Here is a 12,956-nt window from a genome sequence, read left to right on the forward strand (position 1 = left end):
AAATATCCATGAAACCTAGCTCCAGGCTATACAGGTCTTCAATGATCGGTCTCCAATCGACATCAAAGTGTCACTCCTCCAGAATGCTCCCGTGCATCGATATAGCCCGTCGCTAGACCCTACTCCTAATCTCTGGTTCGGTCAGAGAGCAAGCACACAGAAGGTCTCACACTTGCAATAATGAGAACCGGGATGAAAGGGATGACCGAAACCAAGAGAGTTGGAGGTAAGGGGATATATATATGCGGCCCACATGGACAAGCAACATGCAATCAAGTAGAAGAAGGGCAGTCATGCGACATGCAGTCAGGCAGAGTACAGGATATATCACTCATGTATACATACAAGTCGTGACAATCAAGATGAATAGTGATATGAACATCATGCTCAAAGACGACCGAGAGGATATACAAGTCAGAGAATCAACATGTCAAACTGAGTGATATACAGTGGTGAGTGTATGCATGTGAAATGATCAGAATAATCATGGCAAAATCAGGATCAATGCGCTAAGCAATATGAAATGATCAATCAATATAATCAGCATGTCAAATATCTCAAACAAATATATCGATGAAGCACAAAGGAAATCACTATGTCAGAATCTCCAATCAAGATAATCGACCAATCCAATCAATCATGTCAATGTCCCAAGTGAAAACTCGGGAACCCTCAATGTGCAATCAAGAAGTGAGTATCCACTAATCGACTCATCAAAAGCCACATTTGCTTCACTTTACGTTCAAGCTTGACCCTCTAAAAAAAATTCCCCAGTGGAGTCGCCATTTTGTGGACCCCGCATTTCGGCTCAATGCGTTTCCCACTCGATGGCGAAACTCGATTTTGGTTTGAAAATGATTTTATTTATTAAGAAGAGTTGACTTGGAGTCGCCACTTATTTTTGTTTTATTTTTAAAAGGGTAAACAAAATAAGAAAGAAAAACCCTAAGTGTGACTCCTTACTTTGGAAAAGGTGGTCTGTGAAAAACCGGATCGGGTTCGGGGGTCAGGTTACTTATCGGGAAGGTACGGTAAAGACCGTAGCACCCCTCTAAGTCCCTAAAGTCGGGTCTCTACTAATAAAATGAAGCAATCATGGCAATGGACGAGTAGATCAATGAGTACCCAGAATAAATCATGCACGCGTGAGAATCAAAATATGCTTGGACAATTACCAGAGTGAAAGTAGGTGCGTACCTGGGCGACGAGCCACCATGCGCTATCAAGAGAGAGGTTAGTGCACAATTAAGAAATAATAGCATGCATGTCGGAGAGCAGGATAAATAAATCGCGCGTGACAAACAGAACAATCAATCATAAAATCACGTATGTGGGGCCCCCACCAAAGCCCGATTGATCTTGCACGAATTAATCTCACAAATTCCATTATTCTGAAATTATGAAAATGACATTCACGCTTATATAAAATTAAGAGAAAAAAAGAAGATTATTTGAAAACTAAAGCGGAATTAAAACTGTTCGAGTGAAAACTGGATTTTTGAAATTTATTTGAAAATTGAAGTATTGGGAATTAAATTTAAGAGTTGGAATTTTAGGATGTCAAACTTGAAAGAAATTAGAATTTTAGAAATCGAAAATTAAGTTCGGAAATTGGGATTCAAAAAAAAAATGTTTAAAAATGGAATTTTGAAATAAACAAATGGAATAATAATAATAAGGACGAAAATAATGATTAAATAAATGAATGGGAATGCTGGAATTTTTGAAATTGGAAATTAGATTTGAAGGTCGAAAAATTGGAATCGTTTAAAGAATGAATTTTTGAAATAAAATAAATAGAATAATAATAGTGATGAAAGTGATGATTAAATGAATGAACGGAATTTTCGGAATTTCTTCGTGTTGGAAATTAGATTCGGAAGTCGGAAAATTGGAACTGCTTCATGATAGAATTTTAAAATAAGTAAATAAATAAATGGAATAATAATAATAATGAAAATAATGATTAAATAAATAAACCTGAATTTTGGAAATTTTGAAATTGGAAATTAAATTCGGAAGTCGGAAATTTTAAAGAGATGTTTAAAATAGAATTTCAGAATGAATAAATAAACTATTAGTGATAAATTAATATGAATGTGAGAATTCTTCGGGATTAGGAATTTAATTCGAAAATCAAAAGTTTGAAAAAAATTTGTTTAAAGATAGAATTTTTAAAATAAATAAATAAATGGGACAATAATTATAACGGAAATAATAATATTAAGAGAATAAATGCGGGAATTTGGAGATTGAATTTGTGAATTTGGCAATTTGAAAAATCAATTAAGGATTTAATTTTAAATAAATGAATAAATAAGCAAGTAAGCAAATTGGATGATAATCATAATGGAAATAATAATAATTAAGAGAATAAATGCGGGAATTTGGAGATTGAATTTGTGAATTTGGCAATTTGAAAAATTAATTAAGGATTTAATTTTAAATAAATGAATAAATAAGCAAGTAAGCAAATTGGATGATAATTATAATGGAAATAATAATAATTAAGTGAATAAATGCGGGAATTTAGAGATTTGGAAAATTATTGGGTAATGGAATTTAGGACCTAAAACTTTTTAAGGATGGAGAGTAGTGGAATTAAATTAACTTGGGAGTTAGATTTCTTTTTTAGGATAAACAATTCTTTAAACTTGTGGGCTTTTGAAAAAGGGCCAAGGATGGCAACCTGACAGCACAAAAAAAAACTCCCACATGTGCACGCATGAAAATGGGTAACTAAAAGAAACTAAAAAAAAAAAAGAGCAAGTGGGCTTTGGAAATGGGCACGGGATGCCGAACATGCAAACTGGAACTGTTCACACGGGCCCGATTGCACTCAACCTCTTTCAAATGACACCCCCTCCATTGGATTGCATAAGGGTTAGATAAGCGTCCTCCGCGTAAGCCAAAGGACCCATTTTCTGATTAGAATAACCCAACAAAATAAATTTTCTGAATTCTACCGGGCCTTCGTTCATGGCCTTTAATGATACCACCATGCATGGACATGTACTCCTCAAGCTTCCGGGCTGGGGGTCAACGAACTCCATATCCTATGCTCCAAATTGTACCTCAACGAACCTGGCCGTGCCCGCGGGAGCTCGCCAACTGATCTGCATGCGCGGCATCCTAATGACTCTGAAGACCTATCATTGATGACGCCGCTTCAAGATCCTGTTCGTCCTCGTCAAAACTGCAACCGGAAGCGGCATGGGAGCTTCTGAAGGCAGAAACGGCGGAGGTGTCGACGGCTTGACGGGGCATTGACTGTCACCAAGTGTGCCTTCACACTCAGCTCTTGGAGGACCATGGAGCGGCAGCCATGGAGTGGTCATCACCAGAGACCAGGTCGGCGTCGGTTAGAGCTTTGGCTTGAGGAAATGGGCAGAACGTGGGGGGGGGGGGGGGGGGGGGGGGGCGCTTGGCAAGGGATTCGAAAATGGTGGGAAATGGATTTTATAGGAAGGCTTGGGGAGAGTGCTAGCAGGCCGTGTGCATGAACCGCATGCACATGGGAAGATATGGGATGGATGAATGGGGGATAAGTGGGAAAGGTGGTGGATGCGGTAATGAGAGAGAATGGGTATGGCTGCGGTGTAGAGAGAGAAGTGGTGCGTGGGGGGTATTTCGAGTGGGAGTATGAAGTATGTGAATGATGACCAGGTTTGCATGGTTCCCATGCACGCGAATGAGTGCAGTTGGGACCTTAATGAAGGCTAGGGATGAATTTTGGGGGCCATGCGTGGTGCAAGAAACGGGCTATGGGTTGGTGGAATGAGTGGTGAAGGCTTATGAGGGGAAATGGGTGGTAACGGGTGTGATGAGTGCTGACTATGTGCATGGGGTTGGTGGAATAGGTCTCATGGGTATTTAAAGAGCGGGTATGTGGTGTAGAGAGATAAGTGAACATGGAGGGCATGAAACGAGTGGATTAGTGAGAAGTGAGGGTGGCCGCGTGCATGGGCATGAGGAAAACGGGTATGGAATGGAGGTGGCCATGTATTGGGGCTTCACGCGTGCATGTATGAAATGGACGAGGGGGTTAGGGAGAGAAATGAACACTATAATGGACATGATGACGGGTTTTGACAGGTATGAAGTAATGAAGGTAGAGTAGTGAGGAATAGAAATGGCCATGCATAGGTGAGAATGAATACATCAAATACAACTATTGGCATGACTGGGGAATATTTCACAGTAAAAGCATGGCATAGTAAGATTAACAACCTCAAAAACATGAGTTTAGGATCACATCTTCAACAGACAATCGGTGGCCTTCATTATCCACCCCAAGCAAACGAATATCCAAATATCAACAAGAGATATGGAAGAGAGGTAACAGCTAAAAACATCAATAAGTCTGCAGTAACCATACCTGAGGAAGTTTTTTTCTCCAGCAAAAACCAACAGGACTCCAAGCTTCTTCCTCTAACTCCCAGAACCTCACCTGGACCCCTCTCCACAGTAGCCTAGAAAAAACCGAACCCCTCTTCAACCTCTCTTCTTGCTTTTAAACCTCACCTCCTCCTGTCTTCCTCAGCAAGCCACCGAAATATCTCCTCTGTCCCCCAGCAGCCCCAGCTCCTCTGTCCCCTTTGGGCTGCTCAAGAACAGCTCACCCATCATCATCTTTGGCTGCCAGCCTCCTTTTGCTGCCCGAGAAACGGCTCCTGACCATCATGTCGAGCGGCTCCGGAAGAAAAGTGGGAAAAGGAAAAGAAAAAATAAATCAAAATAAAAAAATCTCTGCCTCCGGGGGGGGGGGGGGTCTACACTTAATTTTTTTTTAAAACAATAATATATTGACATCATAAATATGATATAAGTTTTTTTTTATTAACACCATAAACTTTTTTAATAAATTGCCCAAAACATACATATTTTTACTAAAACTTAAAAAAAGAACTTTTAATTTCTTGCAATAAAAGTCATAAAAGTAAAACATTATTTTTATGTAACTAGTAATGATTTTAATTTATCAAAAAGGAATGCCATAACGTGTATTTCTCAAAATTAATAATAAGTATTTGTTAAAAAATAAAAGCATTAAGAAAAATGATAAGATAATAAAATAGAATATTTTAAGAAAAATATAATATTATTTTATTATTATCCCTTCAAATATATCGAGATCAATATGAATATTAATTCATAAGTTCCTATAAATTCTCGTATTTTCATTTTTATAACACTTTGGCTTAAAGGATTATAAAAAAAAAATTGATTTGTTAAAGCCTTATTAAGAAAAACTTAGGAAAAAACTCTACTAAAAGAAAAAGAGTAGAATGCGATTCAAATAATTTGACCATTATATTGCCTTGTTAAAAAACTAGTTAATAAAATTCAATGTGACAAATTGTATGAAAAAGAAAAAAAAGAATGCAATATATTGATTAGAGTATTCTCCGCCTCGTATAGATGTATGGTTATGCTTTCTTTAATATATCAATGGGCAAATCTCTTCCTCTTTGCATTCCAACGTATTCATAACTTTTAATCATGAATAATGAATAATAATAATTATATAATTTATAACAATGCATTATATTTTTTATAATAAAATATTTTTCATATAACTTATGATTATATAAATTTTAATATTTATTAATTTATTAATCTTTTTCTCTTCGATGGTAAATAATTAAAATTGAATAACAATGTAAAGCATAATCAATTATAATAATTACATAAAAATAGAAAAGTAAATCGTAGCGTAACATCCTATGAAATAAAAGTATTTAGAATAAACAATAAATCTTTTTATTTAGCTTAAATCACGAAGTACCCAAATGAAAAGTCAGTCTTTTACTATAGAGAGTAGTAAGAGAAGGAATTGGAAAGAAAACTTTTTTTAACTTTAGAATCATAATCATGCCACATAAAAATAGCAAATGTGCATTCATAATGTATTATAAAATAAAAGAATCAAAAGAAAAAACGAGAACATAATAAATAAGAAGGCTAAAAAAAATATAAAATATCATTTATTAATAAATCTCCTACTTGAATAAAAAGCATGAAAGATCTATAAATTCACATGTTTTATAATAGTTTTATCCATATTTTTTAAAACAAATTTTCACCAATTGCATTGATATGTTATATAATTTTCCACAAACCTAGAGAGCACTTAAAGTTTTTTTTTTTTTTTTAATCATGGTATTTTCATATATATATATATATAAAGAGACAAATGACGTATACATAAGCTTTGTCCCCCATCAATGCAGTGGGGTATCATAATAAAAGATAATAAATAAAAGGTGTAATGGGCCCCCATAGTTTATAAAAGCTCAAAAGTAAATGTTTTCTGCATCATATAATATTGTAGATTAAAGTAACATGACATATATATATATATATATATATATATATATATATATGTCATTTGATTTGAATAACATTTTCTTTCTTGATTTTATTCCAAAGAAAATCAAGATAAAACCACTAAGGGCCCAATTGTGATGGCCATTATTGAGATATCCCTAAGGGCTTGTTTGGATGGCTGATTTTAAACCACAAATATGGGGAATATTCCAACCATCATTAATAAGAATAAGAGCCCAATAGTAATGTTGAAGACTTATGGGTCAAAATAGCCTTCCATTCAAACAAAATGCACATAATGGCCTGCTTTTGAAACAAATGTTCAAACTAGCCCTTCTCAGCCCACGTCAACATACAAAATATTTTTTTATTCTTTTTATCTTTTACTTTCCCAAACATCCGCTCTCTTCCCCTGTTCTCTTTTTATTTTTTACTTTCCCAAACACGGAGCTGCTCTCTTCCCCTGTTATGCTTCCCCTGTTATCTGCGTGTAGTTTTTTTTTGTTAAAAACCCTAGGCCCACCAGTGGGCCACTGAGGGAGACATTGGAGCTACAACTCCATCCGATCTGCTCTCTATTCCCAGCTTTTCCTTAAAAATCCAAGCCCCACCAGTGGGCCACTGACGTTGGAGGTTGAGGTTAGTGTGAATTTTTTTCAGATCTGAGTTTTTTTTATCATGTGTTGTTGTGTTGTGTTGTTAGTATTTTTATTTTTCCCGTTGGATGCTGAGAAAAGTGGGAAACGAGAATGAAAATAGAAAGAAAAAAATTCTTGATTTTTCCCGTTTCTCAGTTTTGATTTAGGGTTCTTGAAATTTAAATCCAATGGCACAACAGTAAAGAGACCCCTAAAATGGATCCAGAAAACACAAATAGCAAAAGAAAAGCAATTTTTTTGGTTTTCCTTGGGGGTTTTGCATGATTTTCTCGGAAATCAAACGAGGATGAATTTTTGCAAAAATCGAATGGGGCATGGATTTTCTCGGAAATCAAACGAGGATGAATTTTCCCGGAAATCGAATGGGGCATGGATTTTATTGGGAATCAAAGGGGGGTTGCAAAAAAAAAATAATAACATGATTAGATTAGTACCCGGAAGGATTGAGAGTGGCAGAGTGAGAGAATGGCTTTTTTAGGGATTCTCCGGCTGGAAGGCAACTTCAAAAAAGGGGTTCTTCATGCAACAGCGTTCAGCCAGTGGGTAGCATTTTGATTTTTAGATTTAATAGAGATAAAAAAAAAAAAAAACAAATCATGAGAACAATTTTATCTCATCTTAATAGAATATATTATAATTTTTAATAAAATTAAAGATTAAATAAAAAAGATATTAATAAAAATAATTTTATCATATTATTATTATGAAATTTTCCTGTGGAATTATTATTATGGGTTTGCTCTGGTATTAAGTACATCAGCTTATCACTTTTCCTATGGAATTAACTGAATTTACTAAATTTATATTAATATTACTAAATTTTCCTATTGATATTAAGTAAATGACTAAATTTATAAAATATTTATATATTTGAATATTTAAATGAATAAATGAATATAAAAATTAATTTTTGAAGGTGTAGTAGAGTCATTTTTATAAATATATCATATTTAAATACTTCACTTTTAAATAAATTTTATAAAATATAGTGTTATTTATTTTTATTTTCATATTTTCAATTGCTAATTTACTTAATATCTTGTTTTTGTTAAAAAATATTATTTAATTTCATAACAAGTCAACATAATACCACAATTATGCGTGATGTTCATTAATCAATTATCAAATTTCAATTAGAAAAATTTCTCTTTATTTATAAAAAAAAAAATTCAATTAGATAATTGTTGGCTTTTGAATAACACAAGGGGACCCACCCTAGTAATTGTTAATTATTCAAATCAAAAGGGTAGTTGGTTGGTTTGAAATTTGAAACTTTGGAATAAGACTAGGACTTTAGTCTTTTGAGATTTAAGGATAAGAAAGATAAAATTATAATAGTAGGGAAAAAATAAAATAAAAAATAGGAAAAAAAAAAAAGATAAAGAAGCAATCTTACAAACTTACATAGGCCCTAGGAGTCTCACTTAGAAGTAAAATAATTAAGTCCTACCATGAAAATTGCAAAATTTGCACCCATAAAAAAATAAAAATTAAAATCTTTGGATCATCAATCATCATCCCCTTTTACATCCATTAGCTTTATTTATAAAGTTTTAGAACCCTTAAAACTAAAAAAAATTATGGAAAGCAAACCTAACCTATGTAGCAACTTGTTAGGACTATTGTTCATTTTTGAGAACTCCTAAATCTTTGAAAAATAAAAAATAAAAATAAAAAAATAAAAAAACTCCATTTGTAGAATTAACATCCTACTTTATAGAAACACCTTCGGATAAAATTTCTAATAACAAAGACTTCAAAATTCTGAAGACTCAAACTAGAAACTTAAGAGAAAAGAAATTAATTTATAAAATAGAAAGTTTAGAAATATTGACACTTCTTTTAAGAAGAAAGTTTCAATAAAAAAACTTTTCAAATTATGAATACAATTGAAGTACCAATTTTTTACTAATAACATTAAAAAACGCCAAATCTGCAAAATTACCTAAATGCACTTTATTGAGTAATTTAGGATTTCATTTAATTCCTTTCTTTAGTAGGTATTGTCAATTCATCCACGTCACTGTTTCACTTTCTTTGTATTATTTCTTATCCTCAACCTAAATTTCAGAATATTTGTATCTTCATCTTAGGTAGTTCTCGTATTGGTTGATTTTTTTTCTCATTACACATTTGATTTTGTGGGGATCCTAATCTATGGTTGATTGTGTGGTTAGGAGGTACTAGAGTTCACTATTCAAAATATGTGTATTCTAAAAATTATTCCTTAGCTTGTGGACTAGGGTGGATTTCTTGCAATTACTAAAATCTCATTTTTTATTTAAAATAACATATTTAACATATATTTATTTTAAAAAATATATTTAATAGATAATTTTGAGTTGTAAAAGAATTAACATAATTAACACATATTTATTTTAAAATTTATTTTTTAATATAAAAATATTAATTTCATTTTATCAAAAAAATATTAAAAGTTAATCTCATCCTAATTATGAAATTAGAAAAATAAATTAAACGTGTTTGTAACCCAAACACATGTAAAACATTTTATTGGACCACAAAAATAATATTAATTCATAATATCATCCTACTCTTTACTTATATACTTATTTGCTTATACATTGCTTTCATTTGAGTTGAACTTGGTATTTAGACATGAAGTTTTGTTACATTCCAATATTTATTAGGTTTATTATTGTATTTTATGAATCATTGACCATAAAGTATTATTTTTTACTTAAATAAATATAAATTTTTTTTTATGTAATAACCTTTTGTTATTATTTATGTGAAGGCCATTATGACTGATTCCACAGTAGAAGTGCTATGTTATTGGAATGGAACAATTTTGAGGACAGAAACGGACTTGAGATATATTGGAAATAATGTAGAGATTGAGCCTATAGATGTGCCCATTCATACGACTTTTGTGGAGTTGTTGAAGATGATATATGATATCATTGGTGTTGACAGAGACGATCAGTTAGTCTTGAAATGTCGTCATCCAACTGAAATGAACAAATTTCAACCATTAGTGGTGAGAAATGATCGGACAGTTGCACGTATGCTACTGGTGCCATCAAAGTATGGAATGTCTTCAGTTCAATTATTCATAGAGCAAACTCCCAACCATTATCATTTGAGTAATGAAATGGGTCATTTGACACGATTATCAACAGGTGATACTGATGTTGATGACGAAAATGAGAGAGATGAGGAAGATGATAGAGATGATGCAATCGACACAGAAGAGATTCATTTACCTAATGATGATGAAAATTGTTGTCAAACAGAAAATATTGATTTGGTGATGGTCCAACAAGTTGTGGAATGTGAAAACACAAGATTTGTGAACCTTGAAGTTGGTGATAGGTCTAATAATCCTGAGGTTGAGTTTGAGGTTGAAAACACATCACTAGTTGCCTCTCCACATGGTACCCAATTTAATATCTCTAATGACAACCTACAGGAAACATTTGTACCCATCTCATACCATATGCCACCTACACCACAATTTTTAAATATGGACGCGACAATTAATTGTGTTGTAAGTGATTGGACTCCATGGAAAAAGCCAACTTTAGGAAATGTTGATGGAGAATTATCAATTAGCCAAATATTTTCCTCAAAATCAGATTTGCAACATGCTGTGAAGATGTTTTCCATAAAGGCGCACCAAGAGTTTACTGTTTATAGATCAAATGCAAGTGTGTTAGTTCTTCAATGTAAAAAAGCACCACATTGCCAATGGCGACTAAGGGCAATGACAGTGAAAGATACGGGTATGTTTAGAATCACAAAGTACAAAGGTCCTCATACATGTGTCAATCCATGTATTAATCAAGATCATTCACAGTTGGATTCTAGCTTTGTATCTAAGTATATTGAAACATTGGTGAAGGCAGAAATGACCGTTACAATTGGTGCAATTCAAGTTGTTGTTGCGGAACAATTTGGTTACCAAATTTCTTATCAAAAAGCAATGAAGGCAAAAAGGAAAGCAATGACTCGATTATTTGGTGATTGGTACAAGTCTTATGCAGAGTTGCCTCGTTTCTTCCTTGCCTTAGAGCAGTCAAATCCTGGATGCATTATGTATTCCAAAACGGTTCCTGGAAACAATCCGAATGAAGAAATTTTTCAGCGTGTTTTTTGGGCATTCGCTCCATCTATTACAAGGTTTGCACACTGTCGACTAGTTCTCAGTATTGATGGGACACATTTGTATGGAAAATATAAAGGGACTTTGCTGATTGCTATGGGATGTGATGGTAATAACCAATTGTTTCTACTTGCATTTGCCATTACAGAAGGAGAGAATACAGATAGTTGGAGTTGGTTTTTGGCATGTATCCGAGTTGGAGTAACACAAAGGAAAGGGTTGTGTCTGATTTCTGATCGTCATCCTGGCATTATAGCTGCTGTCAATGAAACATATTCGGGATGGACTCAACCAGATGCTTGTCATAGATTTTGCATGCGTCATTTAGCGAGTAATTTCAACACAAAGTTCAAAGATAAGACTTTAAAAGATCTCATGTGTAGGGCTGCCATGGAGAGTAAAGTTAAAAAATTTATTTCTCACATGGATACAATTGGCCGGATAAATGCCGAGGCTAGAAATTGGTTGGAGCAAATTCCTCTTGAAAAATGGGCACTTTCATAAGTTTAAATATAAATAATTTATTATTTAAGTATATTTTTAAAATTTCAATCATAAATTGTGATTTAATAGTTTTTAATTAAATTGGAAAGTAAAAAAAAAAAATATTATAATTGAAATCTCAGTTATTAACTACTATATTATTATTTCGATAAAGATAAATTTATCATAATATAAATAAATTAATATATTAAAAATTAACAAATTAAATATATTAAATTAATAATTTATGCAATTTTATATATTATTTATATGTTATATAAGTTTATTATTTTAAGATTATTAATTTATTAATAAATCAAATATTCATTTATAATATCTTCTATTTATCAATTTATGTTTATTGAAATAATACTAGATTTTTAAGTTTAAATATAAATAATTTATTATTTAAGTATATTTTTAAAATTTCAATCATAAATTGTGATTAATAGTTTTTAATTAAATTGGAAAGTAAAAAAAAAATATTATAATTGATATCTCAGTTATTAACTACTATACTATTATTTCGATAAAGATAAATTTATCATAATATAAATAAATTAATATCTTAAAAATTAACAAATTAAATATATTAAATTAATAAATTATACAATTTTATATATTATTTATATGTTATATAAGTTTATTATTTTAAGATTATTAATTTATTAATAAATCAAATATTCATTTATAATATCTTCTATTTATCAATTTATGTTTGTTGAAATAATACTAGATTTTTAAGTTTAAATATAAATAATTTATTATTTAAGTATATTTTTAAAATTTCAATCATAAATTGTGATTAATAGTTTTTAATTAAATTGGAAAGTAAAAAAAAAATATTATAATTGAAATATCAGTTATTAACTACTATACTATTATTTCGATAAAGATAAATTTATCATAATATAAATAAATTAATATCTTAAAAATTAACAAATTAAATATATTAAATTAATAAATTATACAATTTTATATATTATTTATATGTTATATAAGTTTATTATTTTAAGATTATTAATTTATTAATAAATCAAATATTCATTTATAATATCTTCTATTTATCAATTTATGTTTGTTGAAATAATACTAGATTTTTAAGTTTAAATATAAATAATTTATTATTTAAGTATATTTTTAAATATAAATAATTTATTATTTTTAAGTATATTAAGTAATTTAATAATTTTTTAATTAAATTTTAAATTTAAATAAAAATTAACTAAAGCCGCATTTGGCAAATGCGGCTTTAGTGCAAAAATGAAGCCGCATTTGCCAAATGCGGCTTTAGTGCAAAAATGAAGCCGCATTTGCCAATTGCGGCTTTAGTGCAAAAATGAAGCCGCGTTTCCCAA

This window comes from Vitis vinifera, chromosome 4 (assembly GCF_030704535.1).
Source record: "Vitis vinifera cultivar Pinot Noir 40024 chromosome 4, ASM3070453v1".
NCBI lineage: Eukaryota > Viridiplantae > Streptophyta > Magnoliopsida > Vitales > Vitaceae > Vitis > Vitis vinifera.